The sequence below is a fragment of the Orbicella franksi genome, chromosome 1 (genome assembly GCF_964199315.1).
Source record: "Orbicella franksi chromosome 1, jaOrbFran1.1, whole genome shotgun sequence".
Taxonomy (NCBI): Eukaryota; Metazoa; Cnidaria; class Anthozoa; order Scleractinia; family Merulinidae; genus Orbicella; species Orbicella franksi.
This window is the reverse complement of record NC_138145.1, coordinates 41,120,227-41,140,780: the sequence shown is the minus strand read 5'-3', so window position 1 is coordinate 41,140,780 and position 20,554 is coordinate 41,120,227. Positions and strand designations below refer to the sequence as shown.

The following is a 20,554-nucleotide window of genomic DNA, read 5'->3' as shown; positions in this document are numbered from 1 at the left end:
CGAGACATTGTTTAAATCCAAACACCTCGAATTTCGTCAAAAATACTTCGCTATCCGTCGCATTTTCAACTCGATCTCTTCTCGGTGTGTGGACATCCCGATGAAACACTGTCTCTCGTGGTTGATATATAACATGAAGAAAATTAATATTACTATTCGACCTTCAGAGCCTCTCAGAGCTGTATGGCTGCAATTGGTTAGATCCTGGAAGCTTCCAAATGAAGCTTCATTGCGTGGATTCTTTATAAGAATATCAGTGGCAAAACAGTTTGCCGATCATTGAACGCTTGTTAAACTAAAGACCACATTGCTTACATATATTTACTAAGAATTATATAACCAAAAAATATATCTTCCATGTCACTACTCTTCAAAGTTTGGGAGCTTTTAACTTCTTCTCCTGCTGTGTTCAAAACGTCAGACTAAGCCCTGTTTACAAGGAGGAGGCGCGTAACCCAATAGCTAGGGTTACTTCCAAGAGGGTTACCCTAGCACTCTCACATTTCGATTGTTGATTGTTTTTTTCATGGACGTGTTTACAAGGCAGGTAGGGTTACCCTAGCGCTAGGGGTACTCTACCTGCCTTGTAAACGGGGGACAAGTCGACTATCGGGAAGAACTTTATTCGGGGCTCCAAGAAACAAAATAAAATAAAATAAAATAAAAACCAGGAAAACAAACAAATTTTGACCTAAAAAACGTCGTATTAATTAACATTTTGTTTTGGTTTTCATGATAAAAATAATTGACAGGCGAAACACGACTCCTATTGGTCAAGATACAGGTAGCCAATATAATGGCGTAATTTACTTTTCGATCCTTATTTGTTTGAAGCTCGACCTCGTTATTTTGTGTTTCTTTGACGGCATTTCAGTGTGAAGTGGGGTTGACAGGCCTATACGACTTCTACGGTTCGTTGCATTTGTACATTTGTCGTTCTCTGTTCGGTCACTCGACCCGGCTTTTTTTTTTGGTCGCTTCACCCGTGTTTATGAAGGGCACTTCATTTTGTGTTATAAGGAGGAATTTTAAGTAGAGTTCCGCCGTTAGATCGTGCTATGACAAATTTTTATAGGTCATAGGTCTACATGATTTCCGCTGTTATCTGCATGTCGCTTCGTCGAGTTTGACACCTCTGTAATTTGCCATGTGTTTATGCATTGTTGATAAAAATGGTTCACAGGCCACACACGACTCCTATTGGTCAAGAAAGAGCTAGCCAGTGGCCTAATGCACTTTTCGATCCTTAGTTGTTTGAAGCTCGACCTCGTTATTTTGTTTCTTTGACGGCATTTTTTCTAGATTTCTAAGCACTCGATGGCTAATCTGCAGTGTGGAGCTATTTTGATATAGACGCACATGTTTTGAGTGCGTATTATTTTGCCTTATGCTCCTTGACGTTAGTTGAGTGTTGGTAAAATGGGGTTGACAGGCCTACACGACTCCTACGGTTCGTGACATCTGTACGTTTGCCGTTGTCTGTTCGGTCTCTCGACCATTTTGTGCTTAATTCCTGTTTATGAAGGGCACTTAATGCTGTATTATAAGGAGAAATTCTAAGTAGCGTTGAGCCTAAAATAAGTTCCCTAACTCCATGTAAGTGCCCTGAGGTATCAGAAGTACCTTACGAGGTAACAAAAACGCTGATGTACTGGCTTTTCACATTTCAAATGGTTCAGATTAGGTACGGTTATTGAAACCGGCAACTCACCGCCGTAGCCATTCTCTCTGCTGTTCCTTGTTTCGGGATAAATGTCCTCCACAGCAGCCAATAACCAATCTGCAAAGAGTTCAGGAAAAATTCCTAAGTATACTTCACTTGACATTATGATTTACTAATGAAATAAATTAATTACTACATAATTTGTCATCAGTGTAAATGACTTTTGCAACGCAAAAATAGACAGATCTAGGCAAATTCGTTATTGGAAGGTAAAAACATGACACTTTTTCGGACTTGGCATGGTCTTCGACGTTGCCTTTGTTATTGCTTAACCTCCCTATTGTTTTGCAACAGAACACAACTCATTAGAAAGTCCTTTTTACGGTTTCTGGCGACCTCTTGTTTTGGGGGCAAACACGGCAATACATTACAGTAAATGTATGGGAAAAGTGAAGAATCTAATATCTAACAACTCACGGAAAGTTCGAAATCTAAAATATTTACAAATTAAAAACTAAAGGTATCTAAAAACTATCAGGTGAAAGAATCTACTGATCAAATTTGAGGGACGGTAACCTCGCTAGAAAAGCTGAGGTCTTCCTTTTTCCATACATTTCCCGGTAAAACCGAGTCGTTAATTCCTGGGAAAATTTAGAGACATTTGCGTGAAAAATTAGAAGTGCAGTTCCTCGCTTCGCAACAAATCTGTGTTCTTCAAATTTAATCAAAACAACCTTCTGCTGGTTATGTTTTCGTTGTAACTTATAAAATCTTTAGAACGTCAATCACTCTCCTGTTATTGGGCATGGAGCTTTACACTTTTCCCATACATTTACTGTAATTTTTGCCGTGTTTCCGCCGCTCCCCAAGCAAGACGGCGTCAGAAACCGTGAAAAGCTCTATATCACTGCTCCGAAGATTGCTCAAACTTCTCTCAGCCATGGATAAATACTATACTTTATAGATTCTAAAATGGAAAGTTCCCGCACACTTGTCACTGTGCTAATTGTTGCTCAAATCGAGCTTCACAAAGAAAGCGGAAAGTCACATATAACCACAAAAAAATAACTGTAAGATAAAAATAAAGACTGAAAGTAACGTCATACCAGAATATCCAAGGAATCGAAATTGCCGCCAGAGACGTACACTAACCGCTGAAGACCTCTAATTTCACTTTAGTCACACATTCTTCGAGACTCACAGAAAATAAAAATACACAGAGTACTAGTTAGGTTGTTCACCGTAGCTTTTAATTACTGAAAAGGTAACGAAAAATCTTCAGTTTGTGAAGGAAGCTGAGTGAACTGTGACGAGCTCTTTGTTCAGCTAGACAGCGTCTGGAGGTATACAAACCTAAGCCACCAAACCTAACAAACGTAAACCCTCCACGGCCGTATCCAGACTAAATTTTTTACAGAAGCAATATTTTAATGCATATTCTCTTACGAAAACTTGAAATAAATAGGTAAACACATTCAAATTTTTTACCGAGGCAATTGCCTTGATTCTTCTTATTATTTTCAAAACTATCAAGCCTACTCAACAAGTCCGTTTTGTGGCAGAAAAGTACAACAAAAGGGTCATACAGCCCCACGAAATCGAGGAAAACAAGTCTAAAACTGCTTCATATTTTCTAAAGTTTCTGGGTATGCACACAATTTCCCCTTGGGGGAAATGTCGACTTCAGAGCTTTTCAGTTTAGACTTGAACAATATTGATTTTGATTGAAGAATATCTAGCGAAGACAGCTAAAAAGAAAAGAATTGGCAGGGGGTAGGAGGGTGGGTGAAAGCTACAAGCTAGCTAGAAAGCTAAAAAGAAAAGAATTGGTAGGGGGTAGGGGGTGGGTGAAAGCTAAAAGCTAGCTAGAAAGCTAAAAAGAAAAGAATTGGCAGGGGGTAGGGGGGTGGGTGAAAGCTACAAGCTAGCTAGAAATCTATAAAGAAAAGAACTGGTAGGGATAGCGGGGGTGAGGGTTACATGTACCTTGGCTATCACATACTTGTTGGTTGTAAAGTTCGTTTTCAAACTCAATACACAGCTTTTTCAAGAAAGTTAGAAAACGAACGGTTGTTTTGTTGCCGGGGGGGGGGGGGGAGGAATCAAACGATCGTGACAAAAAAAATGAATGATGCAAAAACTTCTAAATACAAAACCATTCAAGCATTGTCTGTTTGAGCTTTACTTTGACTTTACACTGTTTCAAACGCTCGTTTTCAGTGCAGATCGCCTGCTCACAAAGAAATCTATCCGTGTTTAAGTGCCTATGAAGAATTGGATTTGATGCTTATGAGTTTAACTTATTTTTGTGGCTTTCGAAACTGTTTCTGCATTACAATTAAAAGCGGTGAAGCGTCATTCCCAAAATAACGAAGTATCTGAATTAATCAATCTTGACTTATTATTACCCAGGCAGTGAGGCCTGGGTTTAAATTTCGGCTCTGTTTTTTTTTCTTTTTTCTTTTTTCTATTTTTTTTTTCCACGTTCAGTCACAAATCGCCGTCTGGGCCGGGTTGTTCAAAGCCCGATTATGCTAACCTAGGATTAGCGAGAATTTTATTTGATTTCATTTTTGAACATTTTCGGTGAGGTTTTTTTCTTTTTTGTATTGTTTATTCTTCAGTTTTGAGCTTGAGCGATCTCAAACTACGCAAAACATGAGCAGTGAAAAGCATTTCTGTAGAAGAAAAATTGTTACCTCGGTTAACTTTTAATCATGGGTTAGTGTTAACCGGCTTTCGAACAACCCGGCCCTGGTCTCTAAGGTGCATGCGTCACATGTGCATACGTACAGCACATGGAATTTACAGAAGTTGTGGACGTGAAAAGTGAGCACTTATTCTATGATTTCTAGGCGATGAAATCACATACAAACGAACGTACCGTTCGAGGCAGACCAACACTAAAGGACGTTAAGCGTTTTTGGAACGGGTCGGTCTGAAAGCCTTATGAGAGATCAATTTACGAGCGAACATTTTGAGTGAATTTATCAAGAATCATGTTATCCCAAAGGAGCTATCAACCGGGGCTATCAACTCTTCAACTTGATCAAAAGCATCTTCAGAGGCGTCATCGTATTTTTAGACGTGATCGTGAACCAAGTAGAATCCCAGCACGAACTCAAGAACGTCTGAGCAACAGGAGCAGAAAGGTTAGAAAATTTGTTTACGAATGTATCTGTTCGATTACACCCAGGTAAAACGTTCTGAGAAACTTCGTTAAGTATAATAACGTTAAAATCTCGAACTAAACGATATTCTCTCGTTATTTTCTTGTAACAGAGCTATGTGTCTTTACGAGAATGAAACCCATGTAGCGAATTATTGTACATTTAAGCTGAAAGAAACTAATGTATGTTGACTCCAGCAAAACAATTCTCGCTTGCACTGTCACGCAATCCTGGTGCAATAAAAAAATTATTCGAAGACCATTTAGTGGATAAAGTCAAGAAATTGTGATGTTATAGGAGATTAATAAAGATGACACTTATCTAATTTTTAAGTCTGCGCGTTTTCCCAAACCTCAGATATTCGTCGAAATATTTTGCACAAATTTACAGAGCCCAGTATGGAGCCGCCATGTTTGTGTACCTCCGCGGTAAACCAACATTCCGGCCGGAAAATAGTGTAAACATCTGGAGCTTACTTTGGCTATCTAGGCGACTGATTATCTGTATTGAGCAAACAGCCATTTAAATAAGAACTTTTCCTAATACTTTAACTTCTGAATGGGCTAAAAATCACGAGATAAGTATATCTTTTTCGACAAACGCTTCCGTAGCTCAATGTCACGCACCGCCATAACTCTGAAATTCAAAATGTCTCGCTTGCTTGGGAAACGCAAAAACAGCAACAACATCAACAACAGCAACAACGACAAAGGCTAAGGAAAATAAACTGAAACGTTCATAGGCTGATATAAAGACCTTGACTCACTTAACTCCCTAAAGACCTGCAAACTAATCGATTTCAAGAAATGCAATCAAAGGCAGAATAGCTTAAGCACATCGATTCGATTGAATTTCGTACAACTTCAAACGCAGGACATTTAGCTCAATTGCAATATAGCTAGTGCTTCTCAGTATAACGACTGCCTGGGTACACGCAGTAAGCGTCTAGTTGAAATTAAGAACGAAATCAAAATTTCCCTGCAGATTTCACCGTTACGTTAGGGAGTGGCTGAAACAAGTGTAAACATTTCAGAAAGAAATGTTAAACATCTTCATATCTTGACGGGCAGACTTTCGAAATCTGCAAGTCAATTAAGTCTGGCAAAAGCTAGAGCGAAGAATAATTTTCACAGCATATATAGTTTAACAAACTTTAGACTCGACGATAGTTGCTGATTGCTCTAAAACTCAAGACCCAAACTGATTGAATATCATTCGGAGCTTGGCTTATTCGTATTCGTTTTCAAGAGAATTGGAATCACTGAGGTGAAATATTTGGCTTGTATTAATATGCATATGTAGTTAACAGATCGCAGATTAATGTAGCGAGTGCTGGCGACAGACAACTTTAGCATTGCGGTTAAAGGAACGGGCCCGTGTGAGGGAAGTTGACTAAAATCGTTCTCTTGCACGTTTTCGACGGAAAGACAGCTATACAGTGTTCAAAAGTTCATTAGGTCTGGACTTAAGCGTGAGCCCTTTCCTATATGCAGACAAACAAACAATTCTCTCAAGCAGTACACCATAAGACACTTCACCGACGTTTGAGTTGAATTGCCAGTGCCGTTACGAGTTTCGGTTAAACGATTCTAGAATCACACGTTAAACGGTTTATAAACCGACCCAAAAACAAGAGTCTACAAATGTTCACGAAAAGCCCCCGATGTCGTCGCCAGAACAGATACTTCCCTAATATTGGTAAACGTGGCAGAATTCGCACATTATTTCAGGTTTTTACATCTAGCATGCCTGCTAAGCCGGTTGTAAGTAGAAATTGGGTCCTAATGAAATAAAGGTAGTAGCATTTTGCGGACACCGTCTCCGATATGGCTTACTAGCAGGTTGCAGGAGACGACACCACGGATATTTTTTTGCGGAATTTGGCTACCACTTAATGGTTTTTCACTTACCCGCAAAATTGAGCTAATTGATTTCACCACCGTCAGAATAAATCTCCCTCTGTTGCTGTTTGCAAGGACGACAACTTTTACGCTGGATAAAAACGCGAATGCCACGAAACAGTGTAGGAATAGCTTCGGTAAGCAGCAATACTTGCAAATTACGTCAGTGGACGAGTTAAGACATGGATAGCACGCACATGCGCAGTTTCCCATCAGGAAAAGTCACGCGATCAAACTCGTCACCAGGGATTCAAAACACGGTTCAAAGTGAGCCTGTTCGCAGGCTCAGAATGAGTTTGATACGGCTTCCCACAGTCTTTTAAATGAAATTCATATGAAAGCCTAAATATTAAGTTCTCTTTGTTGCAGAGGAACAAGTCAGTTTACCCTCACCGAAAAATGCTAGTAACCTCCTGCTTCCTGTAAGTTACTATGAGTACAAGAGAATTCATCTTATTGTAATGAAACTTATTAAGTTAGGGGTCAGTCAAAGGAACTGTATCCTAAAATACGTGTTTCCCAGCCGATATTTTGCTGGCTGGGAAACCCAGAGGCTACTCGCGGTCAATATCTGAACCTCAACCGGAATTTGGGTAATTTCAGTGAGTTTATGCGAGTACTTACTGGTTCGTCAATTCCTTAGGATTATGTCAATACCGAGGACTGTGAAAATGCGTAGATGCGGTCCTTGAACCACACCCATCTGGCCATTTTCGCTCCCTCTTCAGTTTCAAAGTATTGTATATGACCTTAGATGCATCTAAGGCAACACTCATCCACCCATTTTCCTCTTCTTCCCCGCTGAAGATGTAGATATGGCCCTGCAACCACACCTCCAAATGTGTTTAGTAGGTGTAGATTAGGGTAGTGTGTCTGCTAGCTGCCAAAATTTTTACACTAAAATTTGCTGGGAAGTAAAAGTTGATTCATCTCAACCAGAATAAAAACAAAAGAGATGCTATTGTTCTTGGGGCAGCTAAGTGAAGTTTTAGCCAATTCACATATAACTTGAGACAAGAATCAGGACAAGGTTTGACCAGTAAATGTTCATGTCTATCAGAGAGAATTTTTTTGCGTGAGTATACTACGTTTTCATTGTTCTTTAAATGCTCTATGGGGTTTGAAATTAGCTAAAAACGGTAATAAAATAGAAAATGGAAAACGTGGTAAAACCTTGACTGTTACTCCCCATTTTACAAATTAGCCATTTTACAGATTTCATTTGCTTAGAGCGAGCGAACGTTTACATAAGTAATGACAACATTTGCACGGGCATCCATCGAATTATAATGCACGCTTGCAACCCAAGCAGCATATTTACGTATTGATGACATTTTAAAAATGCAAGAGTTTGTATGGAGTTCAGAACTGCGACTTTCTGCCGATAAATAATAACAAAATCGTAACTGAACAAGGTTCACAACAAAATATCTGCTGTTGCATTTTATCGTTCCGTTGTGTTTCTTATTAAATTGAGCGAGTTTTGGTAACATGTTCTATCGTGTTTTGTAGAGAAGCAAGGTAAAAAAGCACAGGGTTCAGTGTCTTGCAGCGTCCGACTCGCTTTGGAAATTGCTCGCATTCTAGCACAAAATCGTCAACCACTGTCAATGTACTTTGTCTCCTTCATAGCCCAAGAACGTAACGACTTTTTTTTAAAATGAAACTGCACATACCTTGTTTCTTTAGGGAATAAAGAACTCCATAAACGAAGCACTGGTTTGAAATTGCTGCCATTAAAAACAAACTAGACGATATAAGCACGGTCATCACTGGGTACTAGATTAAAACAACACCTAACGGGGTATGGGGCATATGTTTCCATTGACTCTGGTTCGCTCGCAAATTTTAATCATCACGTGAATACATCAATGTATTATCAGCATCGAGATGTTCTTTCGTTATTCGACAGTATGGAAGCTCGTGTTCGTTTGCCGTGGACTTTACTTTTTCTTAACTTACTTTCTTCGCATTGATAGACTTAAAGAAACAATTGCAACTAATGTATTACAAAACCAAAAAAGGAAATGGGGGTATAATTCAGCATTACCAGTGATTAGTTATTTGAAGAGAAAGAAACGTAAGTTTTCAATTCGGTTGGTAAAGGAAGCTAATAGCTTCCTTCAGGAAGATTTCTACACCTCGTCTTAAGCTGCTTGCGTATCACACACCGGCAAAGATGACTTAGATTTCTAACATGCCTGGAACATTTGACGAGCCAGGCATGATGGCCACGTGATAGTGAACAAGACAGAGAAGATCCTCGACCCAGTCCCCCAAGACTCAAGGCAGCCTGGGCATTATATAACACGCGGCAAATGTTCCATCGTTGGTTCTCAGCCGCAGTGATAAGCGCTGTTTTACCAAATACTGTCTCAGTACTGGGATCACCATGATACGATAGAATCAAGCAAACACACTTTACATCTTTAGCCATGTGCAAGGCTGTTCTTCCATTTCTATCTTGCGAATCAACGTCAACTCCTGAACGACACCGTATTTCAGTGGCTGACAGTCGCTCAGTCTTGCCGCGCCCGTATTGAGCATACATCAGCGGTGTTGCTCCCCAACTACTACCTAAATTAATAGGTGCTCCGTGATGACACAGTGCTTCTAAAACGTCGAGACGACCGTTGAGCGTTGCCATGGCTACAGGTGTCTTTACCATACAGTCTTGTGGGCACACGTCGGCTCCATGCGCGTACGCAGCAGATTGGACGAAGTGTAAAGGCGTTATGCAGGGGACTCGACACGAACTAGCAATGAACGTACCGGAAGTGATGTCATCTGCCTTGGTACTCCACACGGCGCCTCTGTTATTGACGTTAGCTCCATGACGAAAAAGCCATTTTACGACAGCTGCGTGATCATATTCCACCGCTACTCGGAGTGGCGTGAGAGGAAGCCCATGAAGTGCACTCTTGAAACTTGCAGAGAAATTGACATCTATCACTAAAGAATTTGAAATGTATTTAATGCGACTTTACCTTGCTCAATAATTAGCCGTTAAACAAAGAGGAGAGAAAAAAAAAAAAAAACTTGGCGTTTACCACTGTGTTGTAACTGAAATTGCTGAAACTTGTACTTCTTAAAGCAAATGCTTAATTTACACGAATACCCGGTGGGGACTCCCATATGGAGTGGACGGGAATGCTCGTCGGAAATTTTGAATTTAACCCCTAAAAGAGACCAATCTGGGCGTGGCCGAAGCTTATGCAGACCCCTAAAAGAGGCCAGTTTATAAAACAGACAAATAAAAAGTACAGTGACTTTTAATAATGGCGAATTTGTTTATATGAATTGAGTAAATATAAAGAATCAAAATTCTTTCTGTTTTGTTATTTCTTCGCGTGCAACCCTTAACGAGACCTTGACGGCTAAAAATACTGACATTTTGCCCAGAACACCCTAAGCGAGACCAAAATCCGAAATTTACACCCCTAAGATTAAGCGAGACGACGAGCATCCCCGTCCATTCCATATGGGACCCCCCCCCCCCCCCGGGCAAGAATACAGCTGAAAAACTGAATTTCTTAAAAATATTGTTGTTTAGAAAATTTCATGAAAAGCTGACATCTGCGACTGCGCGAAACTCAAAAATGAAGACAAAAATTGTAGACCAAAAGAAAAGTATTAGAAATGTTTATAAGATTTTACATTTTACCATTTCGATTTGTAAGCACGTAGGCTAATCCAGTCAAACTCGTATTCTACAACGCTTTTTGCAAATTCTGCATAACAACTGGGCCATTTTTTGAGGCCGAAGATGTGATTAAGATTCTGCCGAATAACTCCAGTTTTTTGTTTTCTTAATACATATTTTCAGAATATGGACTATTTTGTAAGTAGCTTGTTTTATAACTTACCAAACTTTGACAAAACCAGCAAACAGTTCAAGGAGCCTGTGTAACAAGCGAACACAAAGAGTTCTTCAACGCCTTTGATCGTTAAATCCAAAATACTTGATTCTTTCTTTGTTACTCTGGTGCATAAAAACTCTTTCAAACGCTGGCTGATATCTTTTGAAATGATGTCTAAAATACCATCCATAAGTCGAGTTATTTCATAAGATACAAGTAAATATGGCTTTCTAGGAACCCACCTGGCAAAATGTTACTCTTTTTTTCACAAAGCGAACAAAGAGTCGTTCAATTTTGGGTTATTCAAATTTTCAAGAAATTATAGCAAAGAACATGTGAAATTAATTTATTCAGGTTTATATCACAGATCTCAATAGGATACTATTAAATATACGTTCTTGTTTTGTTTTGAAAGGCTATTATTTAAACCACCTGTTTGGTGCTTTCAGGCCCCGTCCACACTACGCCGGAGAAATTTGAAAACGCAGCTTTATTTCTACAGTTAGGCCTACCGTCCACACTAATCCGTCACGAAAACGGAGCTTTTCGAAAACGCTCTTTAAATCGGAGGAATTTGAAAACACCGGCCTCGCGGTTTAGTGTGAACAGATGACGTTTTGAAAAAGAAAGCTTTTCGAAAATGATGGCATTACGCAGTAATCATGTGATTTCCCAGCTAGAGTTTTCCTCAAACACAAATCCAAAATGACCGGTGCTTGTTGCGTTTTCAAATTTCTCCGACGTAGTATGGACGGAAAAGATTTGATGCGTTTTCAGAATGAAAATGGCGTTTTCATATTTCTGCGGCTTAGCGTCGACGAGGCCTCAGTTGTGTCTATGTTTTGATTTGGTTCATAGAAAGGTGTTATTTCTTCGGAATGAAAAAAACTTTTTCCTTTTTTTATTCTCGGACACGAGCAAATGGGACGGTGGTAGTATAACCACAGAATATTATAACCTGGGTATTAAATTTCGATAGTTAGATAAAAAATATTACTGCACCAGCGAATCCAAAGGCGGTATACACGTACGATTTGGTTTTTAAACCACTGCTGACCAATCCGATGAGAGATCAAACCGTAAGAAAAGTTTAGTTGTAGAAACAGTGTAAAAGATGTGGTCGGTGTAGCTTTTTATTGCTAGCTTTACTTTTTTCATGTCGCAAGCTAACCGAACAGGTCATTTAAGCGACTATTTCAAAGGTCTTTACTCAGCAGTAAAAAGATAATAAAACCTGATAGCTCTAAACTATAAGAGTTTCTTGAAAGAGAGATAGTTTTGCAAGAAGGTAGACGGAAAAGTGTTCCGTTTGAATGAACCGTAATTCAATGTAGCTGAGGCACCGGCCTTTCGTACTGATACTGCTGTGCCATGTGTGGCCTACATTTAGCCTAAGAAGGGCCTTGTTTTCCTTCAATACATTTCAGGGGGCAAGGTGGGGTAAAAATTTCGAGGGAGGGGGAATAATTTGAACTGGAGCAGGAGCGGATCCATGATTTTTGAAGAGGTTGACAACATTTTAACAAACTAAGAAAAGCCGGAACAAAAAACAAAATTTACACCAACAATATACAGTGGAAGCCCTCGTAGGCGGACACCCTTGGAACGCGAAAAATCTATCCGTAACTGGAGCTGGCTGCTTAAAATAAAGGAAAAGCCTAGATCGTAAGCCCGGCTCAAAGTATCCGCAGCCGCTTATGAGATTGTCCGTTTCCGGAAATGAACAAATACAGAGTTTGTATGGGAGCTCAAACAGGGTTATGTGAAGGCGGTCGTTAGAAGAGCTGTCCGCTCACGAGAGTGTCTGTTAAAAGAGCTTCCACTGTATTTTAATTATCTTATTTCAGCTAAGATATGTATTTATTTACTATTTCAGCTAAGAAAATAACTCAAAGCAAATATGCGCGCTGATTGGTTTAAAACCGTGTTTCTATTAAGCAATTAGATTATGAGCTCGAGATTTCTATTAAACAGTTAGATTATGGGCTCGAGATTTCTATCGCGTGATAGTTGACGAGGGCGCAGCCCGAGTCAACTATCCCGCACAGAAATTGAGAGCAAATATAATCTAATTGTTTTAATATAAATCTACTAATCGTTCAAAACTTTATCTAAATTTTCTTCACAGACACTTCGAAAACGCCAAGAAGCGGCAGTTATTTTGTTAACAAGCGTGTACTTCTACGCTATTCACTATCCAAAACAGAATAGATAGTGAGTAGCGTAGCCAATCAGAGAACGGCATTCGTGATAGAACGCTAGTAGTTTATCTTAAAACTCGATAGAAAAACGGTACATTTGTCTATTTCTTAGATGTTTTTTTTTTTTTGGTAGGGGGTGGGGAAAGGGGAGAGGGGAGGAAGAAGATGCGGCTACTCCATCCTCAAAACGTAAATTAGTTAGGGTACCGTAGGGAGCATGAGGATGAGAGAAACACATTGTAAAAAATATGCATATTAAAAACTTCAAAAGTGGCAAAACACGACGTCATCACTGTGACGTCACAACTTTGACATTTACTAACATTTTTCATGTAAATATAATTGTCAATAGGTCTCCTGCTCACCTGCCAAGTTTGGTGTAGAAAGAGTCAATAATTTTAAGTAATGCGAAATAATTAACAATTATTCCATGAGCGCGCGTTGGATATGAGATGGTAAATAGCCAACGAGGCCCGTAGGGCCGAGTTGGCTATAACCAATCTCATATCCAACAAGCGCAAATGGAATAATTGTTTTATTAAATTCGGTGCATTTGTATTCTTGGAAATATAGCTTAATTTTATTGGATTTTAATTTTACAAAACGACCGGAAGTCGATGTGATAAAAACAACAACAAGTGGGAAATCACATGACATGCACGCCGTTTGTAAAATTAGTTGAATGAAAAATTTGAGAGCGAAGCAAGCGAATTTGCTGAATGAAATTGCAATCAAGTAGAATTCAAGAAACGTCTATCAAATGAAGGAGATATAACCTTGGTCAGAAAGTTTGAAAAGCGTTCAAGTTCGAGTCATGGAGAAGAGCCAAATAATTGTGCACTTGCACATTGCCATTGTAATAATGCTGCGGAAAACTTTGATCGCCATGCATGTGACACAGACGTTGTGCCAAAATTATTCTCGACAAGATCTCTCTCAGGATTCCCTTGCTTTGAAAGCCTTGGCATTTCGAGCTGTATGTGTGGAGCTCATTGTTGGTCAGTTTTAGAGTCAAGGACAGAAACTATCTTAGCGTCAGACTGATCTTCAGAATCTCCGAGGCCACCCTGGTGGTTTTTCGCGGCTGGTAAAGAACCGGGCTTACTTCGATTCAGCTCAAAACAGTCAGCTCCTTGAGGTGTTTTTCGCAAGGACAGAATTGTTGGCTCTAGCTGTCGCTGATTCTCTCGTCGTCGTCAGCCAAAAAAGAGACTGAGATGAAACTAGGTCGTCCTCTGTAGCTGTGCGGGATTCTTGCTCTCGGCTGATCCGAGCTTGCTTAGTCGAACAGTTTCCTCATCTGCTCATTGGAAACTGGTTTCTTATGGACTACGCCGGCAATTATGCCAGTTTACCTGCGGCCTTTTACAAATGCATATGCTCTAATAATTTATTTGCCTGGTCAGAGATAATGGAAAACGGTTTGTTGTGCGGCGGCGTGTGAACGAAATGATCAACTGGCGGCTTTAATGGATTTAATCAATGAACTTTTGCAATACGTGTCATCTTTCTTCCTCGCAGACGAGTAAAAACACTTCAACTGAACATTCAGTTCTTCTTTTGACATTTCTTATATCGGTTTCGAAAATTTGGTGCCACCAGGACTAGCAAGCCATTCTGTTCAGGTAAAATTTGTTTTTGTTACATAATCTTCATGAATGCGTAAAATCTCGCCGGTCATATTTTAATTTTGCAACTTTAAGGGAAACTTAACGTATACGTGCCGTTAAATAATCTTATCTCTTATCTCGAGCTTTGTGGCTTTTTTGTTGTTACTGGGACGGCATTGTCCATAATTCCCTGTATTTCCTGTGTAGATAGCTCACCGAATGTGCTTTTTTTCATCCATTTTTTTTGTCGGCGAAACTTCGCTTCACGCGAAAAAGCTCATGCCGAGCGACATTTGCCGCTTTCATTTCCATTTAAGGTCAAACACAGGTATAATGGCTGGTAACCGAGATCCAGTGAACCAATCAGAAAGCTAGAATTGCATTATCCGAGGATGAGAATTTAATAATGTGTAATACCCAAGAACTGACGAAACATTTGGGGGTTGTTTTGGCCCCTACGTGGATATACAACTGAACCAAGACATACTCGACTTTCTATACATTGCCAATTGCAATTGCAAGTTTTATTAGAGAATATTATCTATAGCCATAACTAGTTCAAAGTTCAGGAGATACAATAAAACTATCAAATGTAAAACATGAAAAATAGTAAAGAGAGCTGTTTGGGTCTATTTCAAATCAACTGCTTGAAGGAGAAGTTCACTCTGAAAAAAACGTATTATTTTGTCGGCGCTAATAAAAACCTCGTACTAAGTTTAGCCACTCACCGAAGTGTAGGTTTTCCTTATGAAATTCGTTTCCAAAGATGCCCAAAATTCAACATCGTTGCGGCCATTCTGAACAGTGTTGATTAGCTAGGCCACGTTTACGTGACGTCATTCGGTCCAAGGTATTCTGTCCATGGCTTCCGACAAGCCTTTTAACTACAATTCTAGGTTATGGCTACTCTTAAGCTGTATCATTTCGAGCCAAACTTGCTCTAAAGCCCGAAAATGATAGCAGTGAATATAGTAAAGAGGATAATCGGTTGGGAAAAAAAAAAACAAAAAAACATTTTGCTACTGATCTTGCGAGGGATGTAAGGTCAGTTGCAGGTTTTTCTGCTTCTCACCAATTTCCAGTTGGACAGAATGACGTCATATAAACACTTTCTGGCGGCCAATTGCAGTTTTAAAATGGCGGCGTCCAAAGTAGAATTCTGGGCTTCTTTTGAGGCGAGTTTTTTCAGAATAGTAGGAACTTTAGAAACCGAAACTTTGGTGAGTGGAAAACACAATGTTTAATTGCTACAGGTGAAGACGTAAATGTGAACCTTTTGGTGTGACGTTCTCCTTTAAGTTGAAAAAATCCCTTGACTTCTGATGCTGAGTTTCATTTTTCATACACTAGTTGTTTCCGAACTACACGTAAATGAATCGGCAATTTTAAACTTTAAATGTTGAATCTTAAACCATTTTTTCAGCCCTAAACCATTTTTGCATTCGTATATTATGTTTAAAACGTTTCACAGCTAGGTGATATTCCACTCACTACAAGCCGACCGAGACCTATTAGCGGACTCTAACGCTAACTCATTGGCATTATGACAACTTTTAAAATACCAGCAAATAGGAGCATATTTATAAGTGCTGTAGAGGGATGGAAATAAAGTTCGCTTACTAAAATGGCAAGTTGGGGAAACTTGCGTCGTAAACTAGATTGTTTGGGTAACTGAACTACACTTGACAGGTTGGAGGGCTCCTGCGAAAACAACAAAATAGACTAAGTTAACGTTCATAATATCATGGGCCAGGAGTTATGATCCGATAGGTTTCTGAGATTTTGCTTAAGCGCTGACCAGGAAGAAAAGAAAAAACAAAAACAATTGTAAAGTCAATTCCAGCTCATGTAGGTAGTTCCTTGACCCCTGATGGTAAGTTCCGTTTTATAAGGATATATAGTAGTTGAAGTCATAGCACGTTCAAGATAATGTCCGCGGACAGATATCCCAGCGTATAATGCATCAAATATTTTCGCTCGCGCGCGATTGCTCTAAACACGTCATAAGACCGAATGTTTCTCAAGCTAAAACTGGGAAATATGCGAGAATATTCCCCAATTTTCAAAACTGCGCGCGTTGCGAAAATATATTTAAAGAATAATAAACACAATAGCCTCCATTTGGGGCGAAAATATGCTCGGATAGTTGTCCTTGGACATTATCTGTTCCGAGAAGCTCACAGTTATCCTTGAGCTACGCTCTCGGAAAACTGTTCGCTTCTCGGAACAGATAATGTCCGCGGACAAATATCCTAGAATATTTTCGCGCAAAATGGGGGTATTGTTTATTTATCTAGTTTTTGGTGCAATGAACGATGAACAGCGGAAGTAATATCTCAAAATTTCAGCAAAATCGAATCGCAATACTGCATACTCACGGTTGAAGGCAGGAAATTGAACGGGGATGATAAGACAGATGGCTTGTCGCCTTTCCTGCGCATCGAATTTGAACTTGTTGAATGACTAGAATGGAGTACGGATAGCTTTTGTTCTTTAATATCTAGTTACGAAATACGAGATCTAGCTGTTCTTCCATACCAATTTTGTTGCGGCTTCAGTTGAGATCTTTGCAAGACTGTCTAGCTGGTTGTTTGCCCAATGCTTCAGTATTTCCGTCGAAATGCTCGTCGTTTCTTGAAAACCCTAATTCACTATTCAGTAATTTTCTGAACGGCCCTTCGTGAACATTTTTAAATCGAATACGCCAGCTTTAAAGTCACTATTTTAGCCCCCTAGAGCCTTAATGAACATGATATAACCCTTCTTAACTGTCACATTTTTATTGCGGCTGATGAAGTTCGGTTGAGCCGAATAAAAATGCTCCACTTTTAATCTTAACTATATGGTACAGAGTTTCATTTGGTGCACTCTATTTCAAATATGCACTGAATTAAGCGGAAATCGGGCTGTTCTCAATCAATCAGATCCGAGAAGTTCCTTAGCTCAATGATATTTTAGCAGCCTGATACCTTTTATGGTTTTGTTTTCCACTGGGTTGAATGCGTGCCGCGAGTTCTCTCAACAACTATTGGTAATAAACCATGTACAATATGGTTTGATGGACAACTAGACAAAAAGGTTAAAAAATAGCTCTATCAATTTCAGTGGTTTATACCTGTTTGAAATGAACGAGTAGCGTTGTAACTCATGTGACCATGGTTACTTCTCAGCTTCACTACAAAAACAATAAGACAAATTTATTAACACTGCATCGTACCATTGTCTTTTGACCAACTCGACCTCAGTGACACCTGCGCCCGTATCCCTATTAAGCAGTCACCCTAGAAAATTGGGAGGTGGCCGCTTAACAGGGGTTGGCCGGTTAATAGGGGTTTGTCAGGAATTATTACGAGGCTTAGTAGAAAAGACAATTTATTTAAATACAAAAAATACTTTAAGGCAACATGGAATCATGCGGAGACAATAAGAAACGTGTTTTTGAATGCTTTTTATCAGTGATCACTTTCTATTTCAGACTCTTATCTGCCATCGCCTTTTCCTAAACAAGGCAAAACTACATTTATTAAATTTAGTTGCCGCTTAATAGGGGTAAGTGCAAAACAAAAACTCTTATGGGGTGGTTGCGGTCGCTTAATAGAGGTGTCCATTTAAGGCCCGCTTAAACGGGTCTTGTTTACAATATCTCACTGACAAATATTTCAAGACTTTGATAACTGGCCGCTTAACAAGGTGAGGCCGTTTAACTGGTGGCCGCTCAATAGAAATTCCACTGCAATTTTTTTTTCACATAAATTCTTTAGCTTAATAACCACGATTTACCCTCGCTATTGATGGCACTAACTGCAATTAATGAACATCTCAAAATTTCGGCAAAATCGAATCATAATACTGCATACTCACGGTTGAAGGCAGGAAATTGAACGGGTATGATAAAACTTACGGCTTTTCGCTTTTCCTGCGCATCGAATTTGAACTTGTTGAATGACTAGAATGGAGTACGGATAGTTTTTGTTCTTTTATGCCTAGCTACGAAATACGAGATCTAGGCTGTTATCCCAAACCAATTTTGTTGCGGCTTCAGCTGAGATCTCTGTAAAACTTTGTCTAGTTCGTCGTTTGTCCAGTGCTTCAGTATTTTCGTCGATATGCTCTTCGTTCGTCCAAACGTGAACATTTTTAAATCGAATAAGCCAACGTTTATGTCACTATTTTAGCTCCTTCGAGCCTGCATGAACATGATTTAACCCTTCAAGTCATTCACATTTTTATGGTAGTGGCTGATGAAGTTAGGTTGAGCCGAATAAAATTGTTCCACCTTTTATAACGCTCTGAATACAGAAAATTATTTTAAATTTTAAATCGGTTCTCTGACGGTTTTCGAGTTCCTCTATGCCTACTTCCTGTACTTTAATTTTTCCTTCTTCCTTGTACCTTCCCTCAGCTACTTTGGACGAGACCGCCACTGAAAAAGTTGGCTGCCATAACAGCCATAAAATAGCACTGAATTTCACTCGTTAAATAAGCGGAAATCTAGCTGCATCAAAACAAGGAGATCCGAATTTCTTAATACGAGAAAATCGGTCTTTTTTCTCGAAATTAAACAATCATGAGGCGTAAACAGATCGGACTTAACGTCCTCAAAAGACTCTTTTAATCTCGAAATCTGTTATTGATGCAATAGACCATTTTACAGTTGTCTGCTCAGTGACCTGGCCTCTGTATGGCAGCGAGGCTAGAGTTGACCTTGTTTTGATACAGACCTCACTGCTTTTGTCATGTAAATGCATCTAGTTAGCATCAGAACAACTTGTTTTACACAACAAAAGTAGTGAGGTCTGTATCAAAACAAGGCCATCAAACATTCGATCAAACAACTTAAAACATTTCTCTTGTTCTCGTGTTTGATGGGCGATGTTTTGTTTGAACAGCCGAATCAAATATGTTTGGTGCGCGTATGCGTACCACGTTTGCTCAATGGCTTGTATCCATTGTTTGATCTGTGTTTGATCAAACATGTCTTAACCATTTGGCCACTCACTTCAACATCAGCATGTTTGGTTACCAAACAATGTTTGATGATGTTTGGTCGCCAAACATTCCCCGTTTGGACAGGCCTTTAGAGAATAATCGTGCTCGTACATTACTTGCAATGTTTTCAGACGGTTTTAATTTCGGACAAAAAAACCCTCCGAAAATAAAACCTTCCAAAAGTTTTAAGCGTCCGTGTAATTCACGTTTTGTAGGCGTAAATTTACTTTAGCTATGCATCGCAGCGTTCGAAATTGTCGACCGAAATTTGTCCAAAATGAGATAAAAGTGTCCGAAAATGAATCGTCCGAAATATAACGTCCGAAATTTTCACGTCCGAGGTTTTTTGCAACTAATGTAATTTGAAATCGGCCTCACGCTGCGTTCTTGTCCGATTTTAAGATCACTTGCGCGATTACTCCCTGAATTGTACTCCACTCGGTCCAATTACTACTACTTACCAATTTGCAACGAACGCATAACATTGCAACTCAGGGGACGATGGTCGTTGGCGAGGATACCTACAAAAACAACAATACGACTTACAGTAAGCACAATTTTTAGAGCTCGGACACATATTCACTTTCCAAACTTCTAATGACCGCATATGCTTCTGCATCGTAGCTAGTGATGTCACTTTAATAACATCGCTTAAATGAATCCTGCTTACGTCCTTTTGTTTGCTTTAATTTTTTTTCACATACATTCTTTAGCTACATACCCAAATGTTTAGCACTGCTATTAACAATACCAACCGCGTCAAGGCAGCCATAATTAACTCTTTTGCATCTTGTGATACATTCTCCGGCAGCGTAGCCACGATATCGATGGGTCCTGAAGCAATTTTAAACCTGGCCTCTTCTGGCTTAAGATGACTCAGAGGCGGCTTTCCAGTCAGCATTTCGATAACTGTGCAGCCGAGACTCCTTTGAAAAAAAAACAAAAAAACAGCCACACATTTTGAAGTTAAGACATGAATTTTGCATACCTTGATGAATGTTACAGTTTCAAATTACTGGGAGCTCAAAAAATCAGCTTTGACCCATTCACTCGTACCTTAAACTAACTTATATTGCCATCAAAATAGTAAATTAAAGTTTGCGATTGATACATCATGCGAGGTCACACCAAAACTAGAACAATCACGTTTTCCAGGTCTG

General features: G+C 39.4%; 1 protein-coding gene across 1 annotated transcript in view; it reads right to left on the bottom strand.

Annotated features, from left to right (window-relative positions):
• LOC145481300 (uncharacterized) overlaps positions 1 to 20,554 on the bottom strand; it is a 172,621-nt gene that overhangs the window by 47,940 nt on the left and 104,127 nt on the right. The gene's annotated exons all lie outside the window — the stretch shown is intronic.